The sequence below is a fragment of the Rhipicephalus sanguineus genome, chromosome 9 (genome assembly GCF_013339695.2).
Source record: "Rhipicephalus sanguineus isolate Rsan-2018 chromosome 9, BIME_Rsan_1.4, whole genome shotgun sequence".
Lineage (NCBI taxonomy): Eukaryota > Metazoa > Arthropoda > Arachnida > Ixodida > Ixodidae > Rhipicephalus > Rhipicephalus sanguineus.
In genome coordinates, this window is record NC_051184.2 from 42303453 (window position 1) to 42328587 (window position 25135).

At 46.2% G+C, this 25135-nt stretch overlaps 1 long non-coding RNA gene across 1 annotated transcript in view; it reads left to right on the forward strand.

The window, feature by feature from the left end:
* Window positions 1-19748, forward strand: part of LOC119405051 (uncharacterized) — a 99041-nt gene extending 79293 nt beyond the window's left edge. Inside the window, exon 3 of the long non-coding RNA XR_005186415.2 lies at window positions 19516-19748. This is a non-coding gene — a long non-coding RNA (uncharacterized LOC119405051). The remainder of the gene's footprint in view (window positions 1-19515) is intronic.
* Window positions 19749-25135: the final 5387 nt, after the last annotated feature.

Below are 25135 nucleotides of genomic sequence, written 5' to 3' on the forward strand. Positions count from 1 at the left end.
TGAGCGCGCGTCATGAAACGTGATCGCTTTCTCCCGGTGTTATTCCTTTGCGCGCTAGTGTTGCTGTTGTGTACCTTTAGCACGCTATAGAGTGTGGCGCCCCCGCCACGTGGCCGCATACCGTGGAAAGAAGCGCTTCCGATCCAAACGCCGCTCTTGGTTTATGTCAGCTATCGGCCAGTAGCAGTAATCAGTTGTGTGACGAAAGACCTGTTGTATGATCGCTCTCCAAACAGCGTACGGGCCTCTGTATGCAGATATGGCGCTAGAGCAAGTGGCAACTTCGCGCTCTGCTTGTGAACTCGCCTTGGCGCGCGCGACTGCAATATTTAGCTGTGCTGTTTACAGCAGTGTCTGCTTTTCCGCTGTATGTGGTTTTTCAAGAAGGACGAGATTGGTTCAGGACCCCTTAAAAGCTAGAGTGACGAAGCAGTCCACAGAATTACGGTTCCTAATCAAATTGAAGTTGCATAAAAGAGCTCGGCTTCTAAGTTGTTCCATGAAAAGCCTGCCTTTGATTCGATGACATGAATGGATCCCTCTTTATTTCACTTTTGCTTTGATCAGCAGAACGCCACTGAGAATTTTTTTTTGCAGTAGCATCGCGGGAGCACTGTTGTCTCCGAGCACTGTTTTACATTTTGTGTGTGTGTGTGTGTGCGTGTGTGTTTCGAGGCAAATTATAATTGCGAAGGAAGGGCCTTTGCAGGACTTTATCCTCTGACTATTATCTGATATCTGCGCTGTCTCCTTATTCGTGAAGCGGAAAGATAATGCTGGGAGATTCAGTGGAACAAAGTGAGGCAGAACGAAGTTGAGTTGTAAAGCGAATAGCACAACGAGCTCGGGAGCCGTGCTGGATCACCCTACCACCCGGATGCATCCTTTGTCTCGAGGCATTCGTTTGTCTTTCTTTATTGCCTCTGGTCCGTCGTTCGTTTCCCGTGCTTTCCATCCTTTCTATGCTGGCACGATTCGGGCGCATCGCGTGCCTCGTACTCGACTCTTGCATTGCGCGCGTTGTGCACCTCCATACGAGTTCGGCGCAGCGTAGTTCAAGCAGTACAAGGCGGGAGTCGTATAATTTCGCGCAGGCGCTGTTAAAATATAGCCATAAGGCTTGCGGGAAACACTCATTTCAATGTTTAGACATATGGAAACGCTTAACCTCTGTCTTTAATAAACTGTGACGTTGATGTTGATGATGACATTGAACGAACGACAACATCTTCTTTCCGGTATACGCATATATGACTGAAAGAAAGGCTGATGCATAAGGAACCACCGAATACAAGTATAAGATATGACAGAGAAAGGAGCGGGAGCAACTCGGTTTGAGGCGTAGGTAGCATACATATTTTTTTTATATAGCGAGAAGTTACAAAAAAACAGCATATCCACGGAGTGAATGATGATGAGTGGGCGAAGCTGCGGAGGTTCATCGGTAAACCGTGAATCTTCCGTGAATTCTGCCCAGTACATCATCACCGACGTCAGATCGGGCGCGTTTATACTAAAGGTTCGATGAGAGTTATGACGACTTGCAGCTCACTTTAATTTTACATGTACACTGTGAATTTTCATTGTTTAGAAAACGATTGCTTTAGAAAACATCTGGCGTCTTTCGTTAAGCAGCTGGCGTCTTTTCGTTTTGCTTTAGAAACATCTGGCGTCTTTTCGTTTTGCTTTTAGAAAACATCTGGCGTCTTTCGTTGGTTTATTTCATCAATCAACGGCGTTTTGAACAAAATTTTTATTGTTTAATCACGTACAGGAGAAATCTCACCAGGCACTACCTTGGAGGTAAACAATGGCTGCTAATGGGAATGAGAGACAAAAGAAGTCGGCTTTTAGCTAACACTTACACTTCTACTTCTACTAACGTTTCCTACTGGAACATGCCAATGGCTGCTAATGGGGAATGAGAGACAGAAGAATTCGGCTTTTAGTTAACGCGCACGCTGCGAATTTTTTATTGTTCAACAACGCACAGGAGAAATCTCCCACCGGCACCACCTTGGAGGTCAAGATCTGGTACTAGCGTTACGACTGGTTACGCACTACGAGGGACGAACGGGTGCCGCTTTAAGGAGCTTCGCCCCTAAAAAAAAAAACGTAGTGCAGTTAAGTGTCTCACTAAGTTAAGTGTCTCACTAAGTGTCTGAAGGCTGGATCACACCAGAGCTGTAATGTACGTTGCAGCTTGTATTTTTAACTATCTGACAGAATGCCTGTGTCGGTCAGTGAGCGCGTGCCGGTTCATTATGATGATAATGTTCTATCTACAACGCACGGCAAACCTCAAGTGTAATAACAGCTCTGCTGCAAAAAACTTGAGTATCGAAACTCCGTTAAATTCTGTTATGGCAATACTCTCGTGGGCCAGTGTCGCATTTCTGCGCACTCGCCGCGGTAGGATTAGCGGCGTTTCACTGTTAAGCTCGAGGGCGCGAGTTTGATTCGCGGCCATGGCGCCCATATTTCGATGGGGGCGAAATGCAAGAGCACCCTTGTTCTTACATTTAGATGCACGTTATAGTACTGAATGTGTCAAAATTAACCTGGATTCCAATAGTACGGCGCACCTCATTATCATATTGGGATCTTCGGACGTAACACCTCATACTTTTTTTTCGAGTAAAGGGCTTATGGAAACCTACTATAGATAGATTATTCGGCCCATTTAGAATGCGCTTCAACTACATTACCTTCTCGATAAGCTATCAACTGGTTTTGTATTTGTACTGTCCAAATCTCAAACAGTTATCCCGGGAAGCCGTTTTCGTTGTTTGCCTGTTCTTTGTGGTAATACCGAGTCCATAAGAAACTACTAACAGCGCGAGACAGTGGATAATGCAAGGAATAGAGTTCAAAAGAGTGGTAAGATTGGCTAGTTGGTATGAATGGTAATGGACAGCGCGAAGTAAAACCGAGAGACGAAAGGGAAGAACAACACGGTACGAGCGCTGACTGTCAAATGAAAGATTTATTTCTAGGAATAGAATGAGCGCTTGTCTTGCTGTGTACGTAATTTTCTAAGCATGATGTTCTAGTAGAGCCAGATTCGCACTGTATCGTAATATTGAAATGACTGGAATTACAGCACCGTGATTACATTCCGACTCAGCCTTCCTTCATAAACGTATCTTGCAAGTGTTGCATCCGAAAAAGTCCCAGAAATTGTGGGCATATTTCTTGTAACCATATCTTCTAGCTCACGAAGACTTTACAACACAGAAGCGCGCGCTTTCCCTTAACATTCTTCTCTTTCTACGGAAATCTACGGAAACCGCGGACTCCGTGGTTTCCATAGATTTCCCCTCCAGTTTTTCCGAAGGCTGCACGCTTTTGCCGTATGCGGATGCGAGAGCCTCGCGGGGATGGATAATCGAAACGAATGCCTCTCAATCTTGGCCCCGCGAGCCTGCACTCGATCTGTCTCCCAGAGAGCACGCCAACGCTGCCCCGTGTCTGGTCGTTCGCGCGCTCGCATCGCGAGAGACGCACTGCACGCCACGAAATGTCCCGAGCCTATTGTCGTTCATCAGCGCTACCCCCCCCCCTCCTCCCCTCCCCCTCCTACTTTCCTTTTGCTTAGAGGCCCGAGGTGGGAGCTTCGATGCTTCGCCTCTTGTTTTCTGATAACGGTCCCTTCAGCGTCGTAGTGTGAAGGACGATTAATGTGTAATATTTAATGCAAGGGGGAGGAGGAGAGAAAAACGTAGGGGAAAGGCAGGGAGGTTAACCAAGCTGCTTTGGCGTGATTGGCTACCCTACACACAGGGTGGGGGAAAGGGGAATAATAGATAAGATAGAGAAGAAAGAACGAGAGTAACAAAAAGAAGAAATGAACAGTTAGTGAGAACCAGTGCTGGGCAGTATCGAAGATACATGTATCTTAGATACTATCTTAGATACTCTATAGGTATCTTGTATCTGTATCGCGATACGTCTCGAAAGATGAGTATCTGTATCTGTATTTCCGATACATTCGATAATGTATCGTGTATCTTGAGATACAAGATACTCTTATCGCAACACAACCATGCGAAACAATAATTGCTGGCCAAGATCCGCTTCTCAAGCTGGTACTGGTACCACTAAGCCATCTGGATAATTCTAAGGGCAGTGACGCAATTTTATTTTTCAGCCAGAGTGCTCCAGTGAGGGCAGAAGATGAGGAAGACAATTCAGGGCGTGGACGTCTACGCCCAGCCCACGCACCTTTCGTTTTCTCGATTTTTTTTTCTTTTTAGTTGCGCCATTTCCGCGACACTTGCTCTTAGCCACTGTCCTGCGCCGCGTACTCCACTACGTGCAGCGTCTATCGCGCAAATTCTGATGTTGCTTTAAGATTCTCCTGCGTTTTGCTTCTTGCTCCGTAACGAAATGGGATGCGTGCAAGAATGGGGTTGCTTTGTGTCTCGTGGATTTTGCATATCAGCAATTTGAAGGATCTCTTAGATGTAAGTTTGACTTTCATTAAATGAATTAACTTATATGCAAATAAGATTCTAACAACTTGAGCACCACTAGTACTGATGCTAGATCTCATAGAGCAAGCGTTTACTTCGCAGAAAATATCTTGGCGTACCGTATTTTCACTTCCTGATACATTTATTCGAAGCATTTATGAAATCATAATTTGATTATTAGCACAAGTGCTTTCTTAGCTGTCATATTGCATCCCATACATTATCTAGGTCTCTGTACTGTTTTTCCGGTCAGGTCACTGCAGTATGTATTTTGTAACGCGCTCCCAAAATAAGGTCTCTGCTTTATTCTGTCTGTTTTATATTTCTACTATTGTTTACACATTTACACGTTGCCAAGGTGATTTTGACAACACATATATAATTATGTGGGCGTCCTTTGAGTTACAGTACAAAACGTTCCGCTTACCGCTTAGGAAAATAGCGAAATTGAGTTTGAATTATAATAATGGAAATCATTAGGAGCCATTTTAAAGGTATTAGGAAGGGGATTCGAGAAACGTTGTTTTACTGAATGCTCCATTTTAGTCATGAGCATCCCAACGAGCCGTTTCAGGCAATTTTAGATAGGAACTGAATTTTCTATTGTCTCAACAGGTATTTTGACGACACTTCATGCTCATAGATATTAAGGGCGCCGTCTGTATTGTATTTCTGTACTCATTCAATGTGAATGTTTGATACAGAACCACCTCTTTATTTTACTTATATTTGTTTTCCTGTTTTAGGCCTTCTCAAATATTTTTTGTATTACTAATCGCCACGTAATGGGAGCTATAAGCGGCAATAGCGCGAATAGCGGCGGTGTCCTGCGACGCTTTGTGCAACTATACAATACGTCTGAGACGTTTCTGTGTTGCACATGTTCCCTCGTTGAAGAAATATTGCTAAAAGATTGCAAGTTAGTGAGTATGTCAACACAGAATCCTTTACGCTAGCAGATAAGTAGAATATGAAAATTCATTGCAGTTTTACGTCATATACGTATACACCAGGGGTCTCAAACTCAGCTTATAGCCAACGGGCCGCAGTCGCGAAATTTAGTTCCAAGGGCCGGGACAGTGAAGACAGTGGGAGAGAGCTTGAACAAAATGACGTTGCTATTCGAAAGGAAGCCTTTCCCGTGTCTCATATATAGGTCATATCTAAGGGGCTTTGGAGTCAGGATTCGAGAAACATCGATACCTATGTACACAACGAGTGAATTCTGGACGCAGATTCTGAAATATAGGGTTTTTGTTCCACGGTTATGTTTCAGCACATGGTGACCACATGTTCCTCGCGAAAGGAACGCTTGAGACCTGTCATGTCAGTGTAGCTCACGAACATACTTATTTAGAAAATAAAAACAAATGGGACGAAGACGGTCATGTGTGCGGGCCGGACCGCTAGCGAAAGGTCTCAAACCCCTAGTATACACCATGCGTCCCCCCCACCAAAAAAAAAAAAAAGTCGCTACCAGCATTGTTGCTGCTGTACACCTGTCTGGATATACGGTATTGTGCAAACTGTCTTTTACGGACAAGGTAAAAGTCCACACCGGTATTTGCGCCGTTGTGCGAAGGCTTCTTATAGAGGATATTGTGATTATATGGCAACCCGCTAGCTGGTCGGCAAGCTGAGCAGTGACTCCCATCAATTGCAAAAATGAAAAGCAAGAACCGCTGTCAGCGAAGTGTACAGAGAGTTGTCCTTTGACGAAGCTAAAACAAACCCCAATAAGTTGTTTTGGAAGGAAACTAATGTACTTTAAGCAAGAAGGGCAAAACATTTGAGATACTAACAGACATTTCGTTCAAGTGAAACAAAATAGGTCACAGTTAAGAAATTTTCAAGAAGAAATTTTCGTGCGCAGGCGTTTGCTGCTACATTATATAGATCTATAATAACAAATTTGAGAATGTATCGAAGTATCTTAAGATACAATTGCCAAGTATCGTATCGGATACAATTACTGTGGCAGTATCTTGTATCTGTATCTCCAATACTTCTTGCCTGAGTATCTTGTATCGTATCGCGATACAATTTTAAAGTATCTTTGCCCAGCCCTGGTGAGAACACACACACAACACGAACTCGCTCTGGTAGTTCACAGGGGCTCGTGAAGTCCGCTCGCCTTCAAGTAGCTCAGCAGTGTTCTCGTGGCCTCGTGCACGCACGAAACCGTGTGACATGGTCCCAGGATCTTCTTTTCTGATTGCGGCCTTGCATCAAGACGGTCGAGTTCGGCTCCTAGAACAATTCGTTTAGTCTGGTAGGATGGGCAGTGGCGCAGAATGTACTCACACGTCTCCCCACGGCCGCATGAGGTGCATGCCGTACTGTTGGCCATTCCATTTAGATTACAATATGCAATCTTAAAGGCCACAACCAAGCACATGCGACACAGAAAAGTTGCATCTCGACGGTAGAGTCCGGATGGGAAATGAAGTCGCAAATTAGGGATGAATGAAAGACATGGGGCGGTTAACTAGGGCTGAGCGCGGTGGCTACCCTGCACTGGGGAAGGGAAAGAAAAGTGAGAGAGGAGGAGAGGAAAGTCACTGTTACCACCGATGTGACAACAGTTCCACGCTTGACATCACAGAAGGTGAATCAGCCCAGTATCCTTAAAGGGCCTCTAAATCACTACCAGTCCAAAGACGAGAGAGTTGTTTCTTTCTCGGCTTCACTACCCTTCCCACAGGTGCTACTTCCAGCCAACCACTTATTTCTTCATAAAACACGCATACAATGTCAGCACTAAGCGTTGAGCTTATCAGGATTTCGCACTTTTCAGCCACGCGCTGTTATCTCCGCTTGCGCAGTCGTTTTTGAAAACGCACAAAACGAAGTGAAATCAGTTGATCTCGCACGATAGTCATGCGAGACAAGGCACGAAGGGCGTGCGACTGCATGGCTAAGCAAGGAGACATTTCCCAACTGATATCCTTCGTATCTGCACCAATAGAGAGCTTACTTCCTCATGACGTCACGTGAACAGACTGCTGGCGTCACCAGTGTGTGGCGAAAAGACTGGAAATGCCAGAAGAGAATAACGCACTCTTTCTCTGTATTGTCAGAGGTTGTTTAGGAGCAGTTTAAGAAATCGCAGTAGCGTTTTCATTGCATCTCGGAACTGTGACACACAGCCCCATGGTTCTGAGATCTTGTCGACTGTGAAAGTGTTTCCGTCCAGGTGATGTTGAGTTGCACGTGCGTAAAATTTCTGCATAGGTTGTTATGGAAAGGTCGTGATAACTACAGTTTATTAATAGCAGGATTCATTTTGTTTCTTCTCTTGTCATGGAAGCATAATGCAATAGAGTTACTGCTAAGAAAAAGGTTATGGGTTCGTATACCCCACGGACCACAACGCTCCCGCGCAAAGAACGCCCTTGCATTGAGCTTTAGGTCCAAGTTAACAAAAACCGAAGCTGGCTGAGACGTGCGTTTGAAACTGTAAATTAAAAGACATTGATTTGAATTGAATTCAATTGAACTGGACTTTGTTAAACGAAGTGTGGTCAAACAGAAACGTGTAACAAGCATCTAAATGCTTAGCAGAATGCCAGTATGGATGCACCTAGCTATCACACACATAAATTTAGCGGCAGATGAGAGAGTTATATAATAATTTAACGACCTGTTAGAATAGCATACAAACCATAATGAAAATATCTAACTTGTATCCAACAGTTTAGCGGTATTTAAAGTTAGCATATAGAACATAAATAAAACATGCAATATTTTCATACTTTGGTTAATAACATTTCAGGTTAGCTTACAAAACGTAATTTAGTTTAAGGGCGTGATATAATTATTTATTATGTCTATTGGTAACTTGAAGGCTTCGAAAAGTCGTCATTGCCATGTTATTTACGACTCAGTTAGCTGTAGTTAGTAGGGGCATCGACTTTTCTCTAATTACAGCTTAGTTTTTTAAAAGTAATTAGCAACGTTACTCGCCCAAGTTATCGTCAGGTACGAGTAGCGTTTCCCATTTCTTAGCGCATCGCGATGACACTTGTGAAACTGCGCTTGCGCGGCTTTGCATCTCCCCTTCGCTCCGAACAAGGCACATCCCTGTTTTTCCATACCGTCTTAGAATAGAATTCATTCACAAAGCCTGTCGACATGAACATATTTCAGCCCATAAGCTGAAGGAGACGCGGCGACTCCCAAAGTCTATGCGGGGTGTCTTCGCACGCAATCTCGGCAGGATTCACTCCTCGTTCGGCGGTTCCGATTTATGCTTGCGTGGCGGTCGAACTCTTGCGGAAGCAATCAATCTGCGCCCGTTTAGTCCGCCCCCACTGGTTGGAGATGTTGATCCAAGAGTTCGGCTCTTCTCCCCTCTATTTCGTGTGCGGCATTCACTTGTCGTTGTATTGCTGCAATGCAGGTTCGTGGAAAGAGGACGTGATGACGTGATATGTAATTTTTTTTCTTTTGCGAAAATACGTAGGTACGATGAGTAGCGTAAATGCAAATCGAAGTGAGTTGAGTTAGAGTTTCATACCGGAGAACCACGGGGGATGAGGAAGGATGCAAGAACAGTTTGAGCGACGTTTAAGTTTTGTTGCGTCACCTAAAGAACCGTAAATTGAAGCAAGCCTTCTATGTAGGGCCGAAACCTAAAAAAACGTTCTAGGGCCCGGTATGCATTCGCTAAGACGACTCGAAGGCGAAATCCGTCTACTTCTTTTTCTTCTCAGTCCATGTATTGATCCCCCTTCACCCACCTCCGAAAGCTTTCTGCACGTAACGTGGTTTTGCACTGCCTCCAAGATTGGAGGCATTGTAAAGCTTTCTGCACGTCACCTGGTTTTGCACTGCTTCCGTGATCGGCCCACCTTTGATCAAGCGACGAGGTCATGCGATGAAGTCGTCATGCGATGTCATAGTAACGACATAATGACTTCACGACGACGTCACAAATTTCAGCGATCTGAGACGCCATGGTGACGTCATTGGGTTACGTCATCACAATATGATTACTTTTGGCATCAGTCGCGTTGACGCCGGCAGTGAATTTTCGCGTTTGATGAAGCATCTAAGGCTTTCACATTCAAACTTCTGCGCTTACGCATCACTTACACAACTATTTTTTCGGCGATTCCTTTAAAGCGTGCTCTGCCGCGCTAACAGCCTACCTGCGGCGAAGCTATCTTGCGGGAATGGAAGGAAGTTTTGTTACGGTGGGTACCGAAGCTATTAATAGAATCAGATAGAGATTGCCCACTTCTGGGGAGCTTGGAAGCACTATCTGCGATGGTGAACTGGATCAGGGCCACAGAAATAAGGATATGTAAATCGAGCAGGTCGACAAAGGAGGGAAATGATGGACGAATGCAAGCGCTGTTACAAATCCCTGCACACTCATCCCAAATTTTTTCGCACTTGTCTGCGCGAGCGAGCAAATTAATCCCGAGCTCAGCATCGCATTTCAAACCAGCATTTAGGCAACGGGAAATCTTTCTTTTTTTTTTTATTCTTAAAGTCACCGCCTATTCGTAATAACCTTTATGTGTGACGACGGCACATTCCTTCACTGTTTTCTAAAAGGCGCCACCCTTCTTACATGATGGCGCCTACATCGGCGCAGAAAATGTAGTACACGAAACGGCACTCAGTGGCCTAGCGTGCGGTGCTTGCAATGACGGGAATCGCTGCGCTCCACGTGAACCACTTCGCCGACGAAAAAAAAAATATTATTTTCTGCGTGATTACTTATTTTCTTTTGCTCTCGCTCTTTGATTTGATAACAGAGACAATAGCCGTAATAAGGCGACGTCCTGAGGCCAAGAAAGCTGATTACAGGAGAAAAACAAGGAAGAGAAGGGGAAAGAAAGAAAAGAATGCAGAAGAGATATTTGTGCATACGTGAGTTCGTTATGTGCCACTTCAAGAAAACCTCGTTGTCGGGCAGTTGCGGAGATGGGAAACGGCGCAGGTTGGAAAATGTTATGCGGGAGTACCGTGAATTTTCGCGTGTTGTGCCACCCTCGACTATAATACGATGCTACTATGCGACGTTCTGTGTCGAAATAGAGGATTTCACGTAGAAGAAGAATTCATTATTACTTTTTTTGCCGGTGGTCTTGTTACGGGCATTTAGTAAAGTGGCAACAATTTCGCAAAAACTTTTCAATTCGTATATTAACGCTTACCGCTTTGGAAGGCACTAACAGGTGTGAACTGCACAATTATCACATCTTTTTCCTGAGTCAGAAGTTGCGTATTTGGAGACATTCTGTCTAGCTTTCGTTATTCTTTTTAAATTTTATTTTAAGGCATTTATTGGATTATTTTCAAATACTGTATGATTTCAATCAAAGTTATGCGTGCTGGAGTTAATGGAACTCATATGTAATAATAATATCTGGGGTTTAACGTCCCAAAACCGCGATATCATTATGAGAGACGCCGTAGTGGAGGGCTCCGGAAATTTCGACCACCTAGGATTCTTTAACGTGCACCTAAATCTAAGTACACGGGCCTCAAACATTTTCGCCTCCATCGAAAATGGAGCCGCCGCGGCCGGGATTCGATCCCGCGACCTTCGGGTCAGCAGTCGAGCGCCATAACCACTAGACCACCGTGGCGGGGCAACGGAACCCATTTGCACGAAATTATGTTTAAACTTGTGTAGCTGTTCTCGCAAAAAGTATTTTTCTTTCTGCACTTTACATGTACAGTCATGTACAAATCAAGCGCAAGAAATTGCGAAGTAGAATAAGTTTCGCTGCTGATAACTCCAGAGCCTTATCTCTGACAGCTAACTACGTGTTCCCGGAATTTCTTCTAGCCTCAAGATAGGCGTGGCAGCTGAAATCTCGCTGGTACTTAACGTACTGGCATAAGCGGGAAAGAAAGGGTGCATTTTACTCAACCGTAACTTGTTCGTTTTTCATTTGTCCATGACTGTATTTGAATGGGACAATTTCTGTGGTATCAAAATGCGCATGCTCCGCACGGTACCACGAGACAGTAAAAAAACAAAGGGCTTGTTCTTTTGACTCCTTAAGCAATGTAAATTCTGCGCTTTCTTATACCATGCTAGACTGTACTAATCATCCGTGACACACATTTTGTTAAGCCCAAAGTAGAGTTTGGAGACGATGTGCTATAGAGGCTGTATGAAGAAGAGTCGGTGCCTGAAACCCACTATAAGCCACCTATTCCTGTTAATTCATTCTTTATAGGACATCTTGTTGTTTGTTATAGACTTTTATAACATACAATGCTTTAATACACTAAGCAGGATCTTACGAAATAGTGAAAAATATGTGGATCAGGCTGAAAAATGTTTTTCTTTGGTTGCCTTGGAGAGAGAACGTTTTGTTTTTCGGAATGCTGCCGCTTATCTGCGAGGATTGACGGTATCTAGTGCCGTCTCCGCAAACGCGAAATGAATGCGGACCAAATAAGACACGACAGCGCCGTCCCGTTGCTACAAAATGTCTGAAGGCGAACGGCAAATGGAGTCGGTAAATCCCTGGACAGGAACGAGGTAGCAAAAGTGCGACGGAGACGGCAGCGCTCGTTGATTGGCTGCGAGAATCAGTGATTTTCTACTCGCTCACACCGCTGCTCTTCTTCGGGGCTTGAAATGAACAGCGCTTGATTGCTTGGTTGTTACCTCTGCTATTCATACGCTCTTTCTTTGCTCTCGCGTTGCTGTTAAATTGCTGTTGCTTTGTTGTTGCTTCGTTGTTGCTATACTTTGCTTTTGCTTTGCTTTTGTGTTGTAGGGAGTTGCAAAATGAATCGCATTTCATTGCACTGATTTATATGGTTATGTCGCTGCTCACTTTCCTGTCACAGTGCTCGCTCCGCGAAAGTCGTAGCGTAGTTGGACCTCGCACACAGCTAAAAAAAATAAAAGAACAAAAAACGCCAGGCCTGCGCTGAAACCGCAGCACAGTCACAGCGAAAGCTGGAAGAGCGGCGTTTCTAGAGCCCGTTAAGCTCTCTTGGGGCTACAATACAAGTACACTAGAAAGGTACCCACTACGTCATAAATCACAATTTTTGTGAAGTTGGGAAGCACCTACTAAGCCATTATTCGTCATTCTGCGGAGAAGCGAGGCACCAGCTACACGTCTGTAAGGCATTATGTGCACTTTGTTGATGCGACGACTGATGACGATGAAGAATTATGGCGCAGCCCTTTGTAATGGGTTGGAATCTTTAAACGGCCCACCAGTTATGTAATTTGCATTGGGTGACGCCCGGTCGCTATTGCCCTCTCCCGTAATGCTGTATAACATACGTTGACGTGGGAGAGAGACGGGGGGGGGGGGCGGAGAACTTTACTGAGACCCCGAGGAAATGGATCATGCGTTTATGGGCTTCCTTGACAACCAATACAAGTGCATCTGCGAGGAACCCACTACGCTATAAATCATTGTAATTTTACTGAGACCCCGAGGAAGTGGATCATGCGCTTATGGGCTTCCTTGGCCACCAATACAAATGCACTTGCGAGGAACCCACTACGCTATAAATCATTGTAATTTTTGAGAAGTAGGCCAGCAGGCACTGTGCCATTTTTCGTCATTCTACGGAGCGCGTTAGTACCTGCTAAACCCATGTAAGGCATTATGCGCACTTTGTTGATGCTGTGCCTGATGACGATGAAGAATTATGGCAGAGCCTTTTGTAATGGGTTGGAAGCATTCAACAACCTACTCGTTGCGCAATTCGCATTGTGTGACGCCGGGTTACAGAATTGGCGTTGTGCGACACTTCGTGCTTATTTTACTCTTCTACCACGCTATATTGCATATGCTGATGTGGTTCCTTCCCGACATGAAGCCTGTATAGGACCTTTTTGCAAAGCAGTTTCAAGCACCGGCATGGCTCAGAGGTTGAATACTGGGCTCCTACGCAGAGGGCCCAGGTTCGAACCTCGTTCTATCCTGGAAGTTTTTTCTTCTTATTTCGTTTTTTTTTTCTTATTTCGAGCGATACTGGTTACGGACACCGGCGGCGGCGGACAACTACGGCGCCAAAAACGGCCGGTGAAATGGATCTCATAACAGCTTTCGCTGTAAAAAGAAACCGAAGCTCTCGATGTTTCCGTGGCGAGAGCCCGTTCCGAAGAACTGCGTGAAGTGAGGCATGCAACTTGCTTCCAGTAAACTAGCAAGAGGCCCGATCTGCATACGCAAATTACTCTTGGCAGTGAAATTACGGCAGCGGTTTTTGTTGTGTATTCGTGTAAGGCTGACGTGGCGTTTTGTATTTTACAGCGAAAGCTGTTATGAGATCATTTCACTGGCCGTTTTTGGTGCCGTAGTTGTCCGCCGCCGCCGCCGCCGCCGGTGCCCGTAACCAGTATCGCTCGAAATAAAAAAAAAAAAACGAAAAAAAATTCCAGGATGGAACGAGGTTCGAATCTGGGTCCGCTGCGTGGGAGCCCAGTATCCAACCTCTGAGCCATGCCGGTGCTAAGCAAGTGCTTTGCAAAAAGGTCCTATACAGGGTTCATGTCGGGAAGGAACCACATTAGCATATGCAATATAGCGTGGTAGGAGAGTAAACTAAGCACCAAGCGTCGCACAACGCGAATTCTGAAACCAGGCGTCACACAATGCGAATTGCGCAACGCGTAGGTTCTTGAATGCTTCCAACCCATTACAAAGAGCTCTGCCATAATTCTTCATCGTCATCACGCACAGCATCAACAAAGTGCGCATAATGCCTTACATGCGTTTAGCAGGTACCACGGCTGTCTGTAGAATGACGAAAAATGGCACAGTGCCTACCGCCCTACTTCTCAAAAATTACAATGATTTATAGCGTAGTGGGTTCCTCGCAAGTGCACTTCTGTTGGTTGCCAAGGAAGCCCATAAGGCTCCCATGATCCATTTTCTCAGGGTCTCAATAAAATCAATTCTCTCTCTCTCTCTCGCTCTACGTTTCTCCGGTTAACGTATGTTATAAAGCGTGGTGGGACAGTTAAATAACGACCGGGCGTCACACAATATGCATTACGTAACTAGTGGGTCGTTTAAAGCTTCCAACCCATTACAAAGGGCGCAACCATAATTATTCATCGTCATCAACCGCCGCATCAACAAACTGCACATAATCGCTTACATATGGTACCTCGCTTCTCCGCAGAACAACGAATAATGTCGTGCTGGGTGCTTCCCAACTTCCCAAAAATTACGCTTTGTGGCGTAGTGGGTACGTTGCTAATGTACCTGTATTAGTAGCCACCAGGGGCGTAGCCAGAAATTTTTTTCGGGTGGGGTTCAACCATACTTTATGTATGTTCGTGCGTGCGTTTGTATGTGTGCGTGCCTATATACGCAAGCAAAATTGAAAAAATTTCGAAGGGGTTTTGAACCCCCCCAACCCCCCCCCTTGGCTACGCCCCTGGTAGCCACAGGAGAGTTTATAACGGACTCTAGAAATGCCGCTCTTCCAGCTTTCGCTGTGACTGTGCTGCGCTTTCCGCGCAGGCCTGGCGTTTTTTTATGGGCAATTCAATGCCGACGAGTAAGAGGAGGGGGGGGGGGAGTTAGAGTGAAAGGTTGAGTGAAATGCAGGGAGGTTAACCAGAAGAAAATTAGCGTATGGTTTGCTACCCTGCACTGGTGAAGGAGTAAGGGGGGACAGGAAGGTAAGGGAGAAAAAAAAGAGACATGGTTAGAAAATACAAAGAAAAAAAGCCACACACACACAAGCACGAGATAAAGTATACAGGCAGATGTGCATCTTTTACTTTTTTTTTCATTTCAATTTTAGTCTGGCGCGTAGAACGCGCTCACATGCTGTGATAAGAAGGGGCAAGCACTGCGTACCTTCTTAAAATGTTTTGCGGTTGTATCGATGCATCGTTGAATGTTTTAGCAGTGCATTAATAAATACTTCTCGAGAACTCTATTCTTGACAAGTTGACCAATACATTCTCGAATAGTCCAGTACAATAACAGTTTATTACATTCTTCAATAGCTTTGTCAATGCTTCTTCAGTGCTTGCCGTTTCAATATGGCTTACACCTGTATCAGTTAGCGCTCACATTGCAGGAATAGCTCCGGAAGCCTGTATGATAACGCAAAAGTGACCAGCGTTGTACGTTGCATCATAACTTTTTGCATCATAACTGCAAATTGCGTAGCGTATGCAGGACGGAACCAAACGAGCACGTTGAAAGTAAGCGCCGTGTGTGTGTTTCTGTTTCGCCCGTCTCGCCCCGTCCTGTATGCGTATACCACTTGGAGATATAAAACAGATTATTTTTCCAATGATCTGACCGTCTTTTCAAACAAAGAACGCGAAACAATGAATGTTACAACGTAAGTTGGACGGCCACGATACCGACGACTCACGTTTTGCGCCCCGTTCCCGAAGCCCAAGCAACAGCTCACAAATACATTCCTTGAGGGTATGCAAACACTTCTCGCGATTCCAGCCGCATTCGTGCTGTGTAATTTCCTGGGTCGTCTGCTCGGCTTGTACCGGCTCTCCTGTTTGCGCGCGGTTGATGTCGCGTGAAACTAATGAAGACGTTGTTGTTCTCGCTCGCGAAATACGCATGCAAATGAGCGAGAACCCGGAGCTCGAGCGATTTAAAGTGACGCTTTTCCTCCCGCTGTGTTCTTCCAGGTAGTGCGAGTTTGCTCCGGAGCAAAAACTAAAGTATTCTGATGAGATCCGTTTCTCCGAAGTGCTCTGACAACGAGAACGCAAAAGAAAGAAAGGAGGGAGCTAAAATTAAGCTCGCGAGACTTAAGTACGGAACGTTGTTGTCCTTTCGCCGTGAACGACCTGAATTGTAAGCTTTCGCTTGAGATCCTGCTCTGCAAACATAATCCTTTATGATAAGCCGAAGTGCCTGCATAATGTGTGCGTGTGCGCGCGCGTGTGTGTGTATGTGTCCCAGAGAGAAAAGAGAACGAAAATAGCGTGAAGGTAACCCGCATCGCCCTGAAGTAGAACGGGCTTAAGCTAATAAAAATAAATGCATAGGGGAAATTTCCCAGACTACATTTTAGAAAAGGCCAATTTAAAAAATTTGTTTAGCGGCTAAGCCTGTGGAGTGTGGTTGAAAGGACTTTAGGTTGATTAAATGTACGAAAGTTATAAATACCAGTTATCTTTTATGTGCGCTAAACTGCTAAGGTCGTGTACGTGTTAGTGTTAAGTGTTAAGACAGTGGTAAGGTAGTAGGTAGTGTTAATGTATAGTGTGTGTGTGTGTGTGTGTGTGTGTGTGTGTGTGTGTGTGTGTGTGTGTGTGTGTGTGTGTGTGTGTGTGTGTGTGTGTGTGTGTGTGTGTGTGTGTGTGTGCGTGCGTGCGTGCGTGCGTGTGTGTGTTTGAACCGAACCTGCAACCTTCGGATCCGAAGGCTGCAGGTTCGGTCCCTGCCGGCGGCAAGTTGTCTTTTCGTCCACTCTACTTTCCTCACATCTATATCGCGATTCTACAATACACTTAAAACAATACAATTAACGAACCCTGTGCCTTATTTGGCTTCATTATCTGCTAGATTTCGTCTGTACATGCATGTATGATAACGTGAATGTTCTGTGTTTGTTTATATGTTTCTGTTATTTGCGAGAAAAAAAAAGAGAATAAAGAAAACACTACTCACAGCGGTCTCAACCGTGCGCGAACTTTAGGCCCGAAAACAGTTTTGAAGTTGTAATGAGAACTTTTCTCTCTTACTGTACTCCGGACCTAGCTTGATGTCTAGACTTCCTTCACACCTTCATCTTCTTCGTTCCTTATGTTGAAAATAGGAGAAAACGACCGCCGCATCTGGGGCATACGTATCATCATCATGGGATGAGGGTGTTCCATTAAAAGGGGAAGAAGACGGGGCAGCCATGGCGTCGGTCTCATTTCTTTACATTTGGTGCCGTGAAACCCGGGACCACGACTCCGGCTGGAACTGAGACCGCTAGGAGCACCCATGGACTGAAGTGACTGCAGGCGTCGTCTGGAGGTTCGCGAGACGGGAGCCCTCACGTTTACTTCGGCTCTGTACTGACTCGCCCTTCACGACGATGGCCCGATGTTCGCAAGGCAAGACAGACCATGGAGGTCAGCAACGTGTATGCAGGCGTCGTCTGGAGGTTCGCGAGACGGGAGCCCTCACGTTTACTTCGGCTCTGTGCTGACTCGCCCTTCACGACGATGGCCCGATGTTCGCAAGGGAAGACAGTTCATCGAGGTCAGCAACGTACATCTTGACAGCCCAGCCACGTGAGTTCAGGCGTCGTCTGGAGGCTCGCGAGACGGGAGCCCTCACGTCTACTTCGGCTCCGTACTGACGCGCCCTTTACGACGACGACCTGAGGTTTCCAAGTTCTTGGACGTGCACATAGAGAGGAACATATCGAGAGCCCTGCACCCCGACCAGTCAATGGTATCTCCGCCCATCACAAGATTCTCACCAATGAGAACTTCGAGACGTGCGAGGCCAGGGCGACGAATTTCTGTCCCGACACCCGTCCTGTATCCCAGCCTTCGAAGCAGCAGGAACATGAAGCGCAGGTGCAAACTACCATAACGAAGGCGGCTTCGATACTCAAGACCCTATAGGTGATTAATATTCTGAATCCTGATCACGCAGGGTTGGCCCTTGAAACCACCTGCTGTGTACCGCTTACCTGATGAAACTTCGCTATAACGGTCTATAGAAGATTCGCGAGGCCAGAATGCCCAGTTCCTTTGATAGCCCAGGAGGCTTTAAGAGCGAAAGGGGAAGTAAAAGCTATACATCGCCAGCAGACGCATCGCAGCAAATGTTCTACCAAATGCAGCAACGTTAGTAACCGACTGAACATCTAACTACTGAACTCGATGCAAGCCAGTTGACGAAGTTTAGAAGTGCTGAGGGACAATACTCGTCTTTCGATTCAGTGTGTTCATTTGGCGGCGGCGGGAATGTGTTGAAAATAGGAGGAAACGACCGCCGCATCTGGGGTATACGTATCATCATCATGGGATGAGGGTGTTCCATTAAAGGGGGAAGAAGACGGGGCAGCCATGGCGTCGGTCTCATTTCTTTACACCTTATTCGTCATTCGGGGCTCTTCCCGGGTATTAGGGATTTGTTCCACGCTACGTTTCAAAGCTTTCAGAAGAGATCGTGACTGTGCCCGGCGAACAATGCCGAGAGGTGTCCCCGCGCGCCCGGTGCGCTACGGGTTGAAAGGAATCTTTCTTCGGAGGACGACGCGTTGGCGGTGCTCGAGCCTGAAAATTCGTCGCGACATCCTCCCGTGTCCCGCTGAGTAATGAGAAGCGCTCCTGGATTATTAGAAATTTAGTTGTTGTTTTTTTTAACGAGAAGCATAGTGATGTTTTATGTAAATTGGGATTTTAAGCAGTGATTGCCGGGTCAGCACGAAGACATTTTTTGTGAACAAGAATTTTTGAATGAATGAATTGATTCATTGAAGGCTCATATGACAAGATACTCATCTGTCTGTTCTTGCCTAGCACCAGTTGTATTCTCTGCTTGGTATCCGCGTGAGGTAATATTCAGGAGAACAAATTCTGGAAGGCACTGCTTCAATTCATACACAACAACGGCTTTACATCGCACATCTAATACACATACACACAGTATTATGTGTATTTGTGTATGGTGTGTACTGTGTGTACGCACACACAGTATTATTGTCGTGGTTTTGGGAAGTTAAACCCCAGATATTGTTATTACACACAGTATTATGTACACACGAGTTATTATGCCTTAAGAGCAAGCCTTATCACAATGAAAAAAATACTCTAGATAAAGGCGTTTATTGAACGCTGGCGTAGGAGTCGACCGGTAGCTTTATCAACGGCTCAAATCAATGGACCCTGAGAGCGAGCGGCCTCCATGAGCAGTGCGTGGTAGAGACAGACGCACTAGACGTCACTGGATAAGGGTGACCCACTATAAGTTTCGTTCCTCTTCGCTGATGTACCATCAGTGCCCAGATGCATTGTACTTAAAAGTATGAAAAAATTGTAATATACTCAAAAACGGGCTGAATTTCTTTCTCTCTCTCTTCCATTTTGCTGCAGGTGGTTCCCCTTGTGGACTGCGTCAAGAACCGTTCGGCACTGTGCCTGCTGACGCCGTCTTCGAAGCAATCACTCAGTGATATTCTGATAGTACTTGATTTCCTAGCGTCTGCGGACCCATACGCACTTGTTGGTCGCGGCGAATTCCGCATTGACAGAGTCAAGCTTCGACAAGAAACCTCGCAGCACCACAGCATCTGCTACTTTCGGCTGATCTTACTGGACGTTCGGGCCAAGCAGTTTTACTCCCACAGTAGCGCTTTACTTCGAGAAATTGCTAAAATTGCCACTCGTAACACGACGTCGAGGAATTTGATGTAACCGCAGTCTTCGTTAGAGAGCGCCGTCCGAAGAAGTAACAACGAAACGTCAGCATTGTTGAAAGACTGCGTCGCGAAATACGCAAGACTGCGGGATTGAAGGACAGGCTTCTTTTTTTTTCCTTCGTTGCGGTAGAACAAAAAAAAAATGATTCTCGTTTCGAGGGAGTGCCTAGCGAGAAGTCTGCAAACAACCCTCTAACATTAGTCCCAGGTTCGACCACTACCATGGTCGCCCAGGACAGACGCAAAGAATCTCATTGCTGTCTACTGCAACAACTTTGAAGAAGGCAAGAGCCCAAAGCAGCTGTTTGACGTCACCCATTCACGCGGAGAGGTCCTGTGTTTTTGCAACCCTAACGTACTGTCATCACTATCACTCCGAGGACTTCGAGCCCTTGGCAGTCTTTTCCGTTATTGTTGTAATCCTCGTTGTTCTAACCATGTACAGAAACACGCCACAACGGACGCGGAGAAAACGCCTGGCTGTCACTCTTGACTTACTTGGAGACCGGCGCATCTTCAAAGCGTTACCTTCTCGGCAGTGAAGCGTACTTGAAGTCAAGTTCGTACTAATAGCTTTGTAGAGCTTCTCTTTGACGCTAATCAGAGTGTCCCTTCGAAGTCCATATTGTAGCATTAAGCGAAGAATGCCGCACCGTTGTTGACGTAGTAACGGTCAGTCTTCTTGTTCTGCTTGTCGTTAAAGCGTGCCTTCTTTACTGGCACTAGTGTAATATAGTAGTTACTTACAACTCTGTGTATCGCCATTCAATGTCTCGTCGCATTGTTCACTGTCTGTCCCGTATAGTGTGCCACAACAACTTTGTCGTGATAGCGAAGCTCAATTCCTAGAAAAAAGTAAGAGCCTGAGTTCGCTTCGTCAGTTGAACTTTTGAATGTCTAAGCACCACGCAACACCCACAATTGCTGGTCACTCTCTGTCGTCCTAGTTCCAGCCAGAAGCAATGACTTAGCAGAGCACGCCGTTCTCAATGGCATTCGTACGAGACGGGACGAAACTCAGCGTTGATGGTACGGGCGTTTCTATCGGAATATTTTGATGTCAGGCGCCGAAACCTTGACGCATTGATTAAAGTAGGAAAGCTTCTCTAACGGACGTCCTCTTTCACGACCGATGGGTGACAGGTCATTTTTCGTGCCAAGGTGACGTCGAGCGAAGGACATTGTCGTAGAGGCTGCTCCCTTTAGCAGCTTCCTTTAGTGAAGCAAGTACTCTAGCGTTGAGTTAGCATCCGGTCCAAGCTACGAGAGCACGCGAAGGAGCCATTGGCCGCTTGAAGAAGGGACGTTGGTCCGCCGGTGCCCTGTCGGTCATTATGCACAAGCTGCAGTTACTCGTGCGAAGGAAGCACCGTTGCAGTGAATTCTTCCGGAGCGTGGTAGCAGAAAGAAGGACTTTGGGAAAGGAAACGGCGAACCCCCTTGGTGAGGGCTTTCAAAAGCAAATTCTTGCAGGCTGGTAGCTGACAACGTGCAAACAGGTCTGTCCTGAGGGCTGTCTCATTGTGTTTGTTAACCAAAGAGAACCTACCCGTCCGTGAAAACATCAAGAGGACGGAAGACCCAGATAAATTTATCGGAGTGTTGTTTGTAACAAAACGAGGCCGACTAAAAACGATTTGAGTGCGACGGGCCGGGGATACCGGCGGCTGACGGAAGTTCTGCTCCTTCAGAAACCAGCTGTTTAACGCTGGCACCGCTGACTTTGGGATCAGGCTACTGAGTATTTCTTCGTCTATCGACACCGGCTCCGCCTACTCATTCTGGCACCGGCTACTGACTCTGCGCCTGTTACCGAGTCTGAGCAAGTAGGAGTCGACTACGCCAGAACATAGAATCGACGCTGGAAAACGAGAAACATTGACGTGAATCGCGCGGTACCAGCCGGACTCTGTGCTTTCTTTCGTCCTCGAACGATGAAGAGCTGCTGAGAAACGAACTCGCGCGTCCTCGACGAAGCTGGGTAACCTGGGGTCGTCGTCCAGCGGCCTGGCTTCGGCCAACGCTGCGGCCAATGGTGCGGCCGGCGGCAGCGAGGATTCGCTGCAATGGTGCCACAATGGCACGCACTACCTTGATGGCCGCGGTACCATACCTCCCCCTGGTGGCGCCGTCGTTAAGCAGCCCTGGCGAACGGACGGCACAAACAGTCAGGCAAGTGGTGTACGTCTTGTGATAATGCTCAGTTGAAATGTGCATGCTTGGTCACCTTTGTTATTTTAGCTCGAGGCACGAGACGAACGAAGAAGGATGTCGTCTCGTATCGGGCTGTGTTTCTTCGAAATAGATTCAAGCTCTCACTTTCCTGTGGAGGCCTGACGCCTTGAAGGGACACTGTAATGGCAAACGTTCAACCAATATATGTAGAATATGGTACATTTCTTCATTTACTGCGTCTTTAGGGGAACGGCGCGCAGTGGTGCACCTTTTACAGAAGCTTAGGATAGTTCGTGTAAAATCAGCGCTCTCTTCTCACAATTTTCACTCCAATGATTGAGTGAATTGTGTACCAATTTCACAGCGAAGGCTGCGTGTTTAGAAATTGTTTGACGATTTGGACTACTATGTAATCTACTATAGGAAGCAATAACGGTTGGACTGTGGGCATGTTCTGAGTGCGCAGAAGCCATAATGAATAGCAATGCTAGCATACGCTACCTCAAAGGGCCTTCGCGCTTGCACTAGTTTGTCTTCAGGTTTTGTCAGCATATATAGCTAGGGATGATACCCGTTTCAGCATGAAACGCTACACATAAAATCCTTTAGGTGTTATTTAACATTCTTTAGGCTAACGTCACCAAATGCAAAGTTTGAAGCGCGCATCTCCTAAATGAGGCGATCGAGAAATCAAAAGGCACAACAGCAGACACTTCGATAGCTTCCAGCTCGTGATAGCTTCCAGGGGCACGTTTCAACTACGCTGGTTAACCATATGTACGAATGTACGAAGCGCTTGGGCAGCGCGATAGCAACATATATATATATATATATATATATATATATATATATATATATATATATATATATATATATATATATATATATATATATATATATATGTGTGTGTGTGTGTGTGTGTGTGTGTGTGTTCCACAAAAGAATTACCCTGGAAAAAAACGCATACATCCTGCAGCATACTAACGACGAGCTATTTATATACACGTCATTTACCGTCGGTAGTACGCAGATATCTGAGGTGCTTCAGCGGAGCAGCGGCTTGTTCACCATCATCCGCGAGATTATGGCCCAAAGGGCCAGAGGGCGCGCTTTAAAGGGCGTCGCGCTGCATGCATATAGGAGCCGGAGTGGGGCTGCCCGCCTCCGACTTCGTACTTTGACCTACAGGGTGTGGTCGCCTGTGCTCGCGCGCTGACTTCTGGAGGGTGGAGGGGAGGGGGGGGGGGTGTTCAACAGGTAGCTCACAGCTTTGTACGTAGCAACACAGCTATCTGACCTCGTTGGAATCTGTTCATGCTTACGAAGCGCGATAAACGCTGGACGAACCGGAGATACACACAGCACAAGCGCTTTCTAACTGCTTTTGTTACCGGAAAACACATCCAAACAGATCTGCGTGAGGTGATTTTTCGCACATCATCATCTTTTTTGTACAGCTGACGTTGTACAAAAAATCGCCTTGCGCACATTCATTTGGAGTGAAAGTCTGAGGTATTCGTCTATAAAAAAAGCTGTTAGAAAGCGCTTGTCAAGTGTGTTTGTCTGCTTTGTCCCCGTGTTTGCGCTTGGCGAGCGTGACGCTTTGTACGTGTCGTGCTATTTTCGTGAAAGTTTACGTTGAAGCCATAGACCGCGCGAAGGTAACTTGGCTCGCTGCAGCGGCCGTGTTTCCTAATATAGTGAGCTGCTATAGCCGTCCTTCGTATACATGTCATTCCAATTTGTTGCTATCGCATTCATTGCTTCTCCCTTGCGGGGAAACTGTGACATATTTCCCTTACCCTTTCCCCATATCCCCTGGCGCAGGCGAGTGCGGTGGTGTACGTGCTCGTGGTGCTCCTGCTGTACGCGCTCGCCCTCGCCGTGGTGCTGATCAAGTACGTGCGCCGCGAGCGCTACGAGGCCCGTCTGTACCACCTGTGCGACGAGTTCATGCGCCGAGACCGCTTCCTCCGCCTCTCCAAGCGACACTCGTCCATTCGCTCCAACCCGGCCGCCCCCCGAGCTGACAACAACGACCAGGACGAGGGGAAGGTCTAACTCGACCACCCAGCCTCGACTCCACAGAGCACCCTCTGCGATGGTATACTCTACATTGAAACGTTACGCGAAGAAGCCGAGCTCAAGCACCTTTTCCTATTGCTCTGCTAAAAAAATTTACTGCTGCTTATAGGCTATTTTACGGACGGATTTCGGTGCCGCCATATTGGGCTGTTAACATTGCCGTTCTCTATCTCGAACAAATAAAGCAACAGGGCTACGGTGGCCGTGTACACATGAAAACGCTTGGGTTGGCGCGTTCGACGTTTCCTGACATTGTGAATTGACGTCACAAGATACAAAAGCAAGAAAACATTCGTTTAACAGCCCAAGGTGACAGCACCCGTATGTCTTACGTAAAGTCGCCTATAGCGCGCATATGAGAAATGGAGTACGATTTAATGTTTGCCGTAAATTTCGGGGGACACAAAATACGCCGTGAGTGAACAAAATATATAAAGACCTATGTGTTGCCACTGTCAAATGAGCAGGGTCACATCTATGCACCCATATCCGAAAAGTATCAATTCGACCGAAACGCTGACTGATTTAACGGCATAATTTCTTGTGCTTTCAAAATGATAAGGAACCCGAGCCTCGGCTCTGCCAAGCTAAGCTGTCGTATTTCACTGCGTTACTACTCTTGCACTGAGAACAAATTACTTATATGTTAGTCACCGTCCTATTTAGCGTGCAACTGAAACTGCATTTCATTGTTTGTTATTGTAGAAAAGTATTTTACGTGGCCGCAAATTGAGGTGTACAAGTTACTGTATATATTGTTCGTATCTTGAGCTGTGCTGGCGTGTTAGAGTTATGTGGTGTCTCCTATTTCTTGTTACGACGTTATGGAAATTGTATGTAGTGTGTAACAAATCCTTGAACTGCAAATTACAAACGTTTCAATAAGAAGCTTGGGTGTGCGTTCTATAGTAACAACTACCGATATATTCTTGCATGCATGTGTTCGTTGCCCGGCGCATACGAGCGCTCAGAATGCCGTAGTTGCTACGAAAAGTTTGTTCAGGAATCGGCTCTTTGCCGGCGCTGTAATCAAA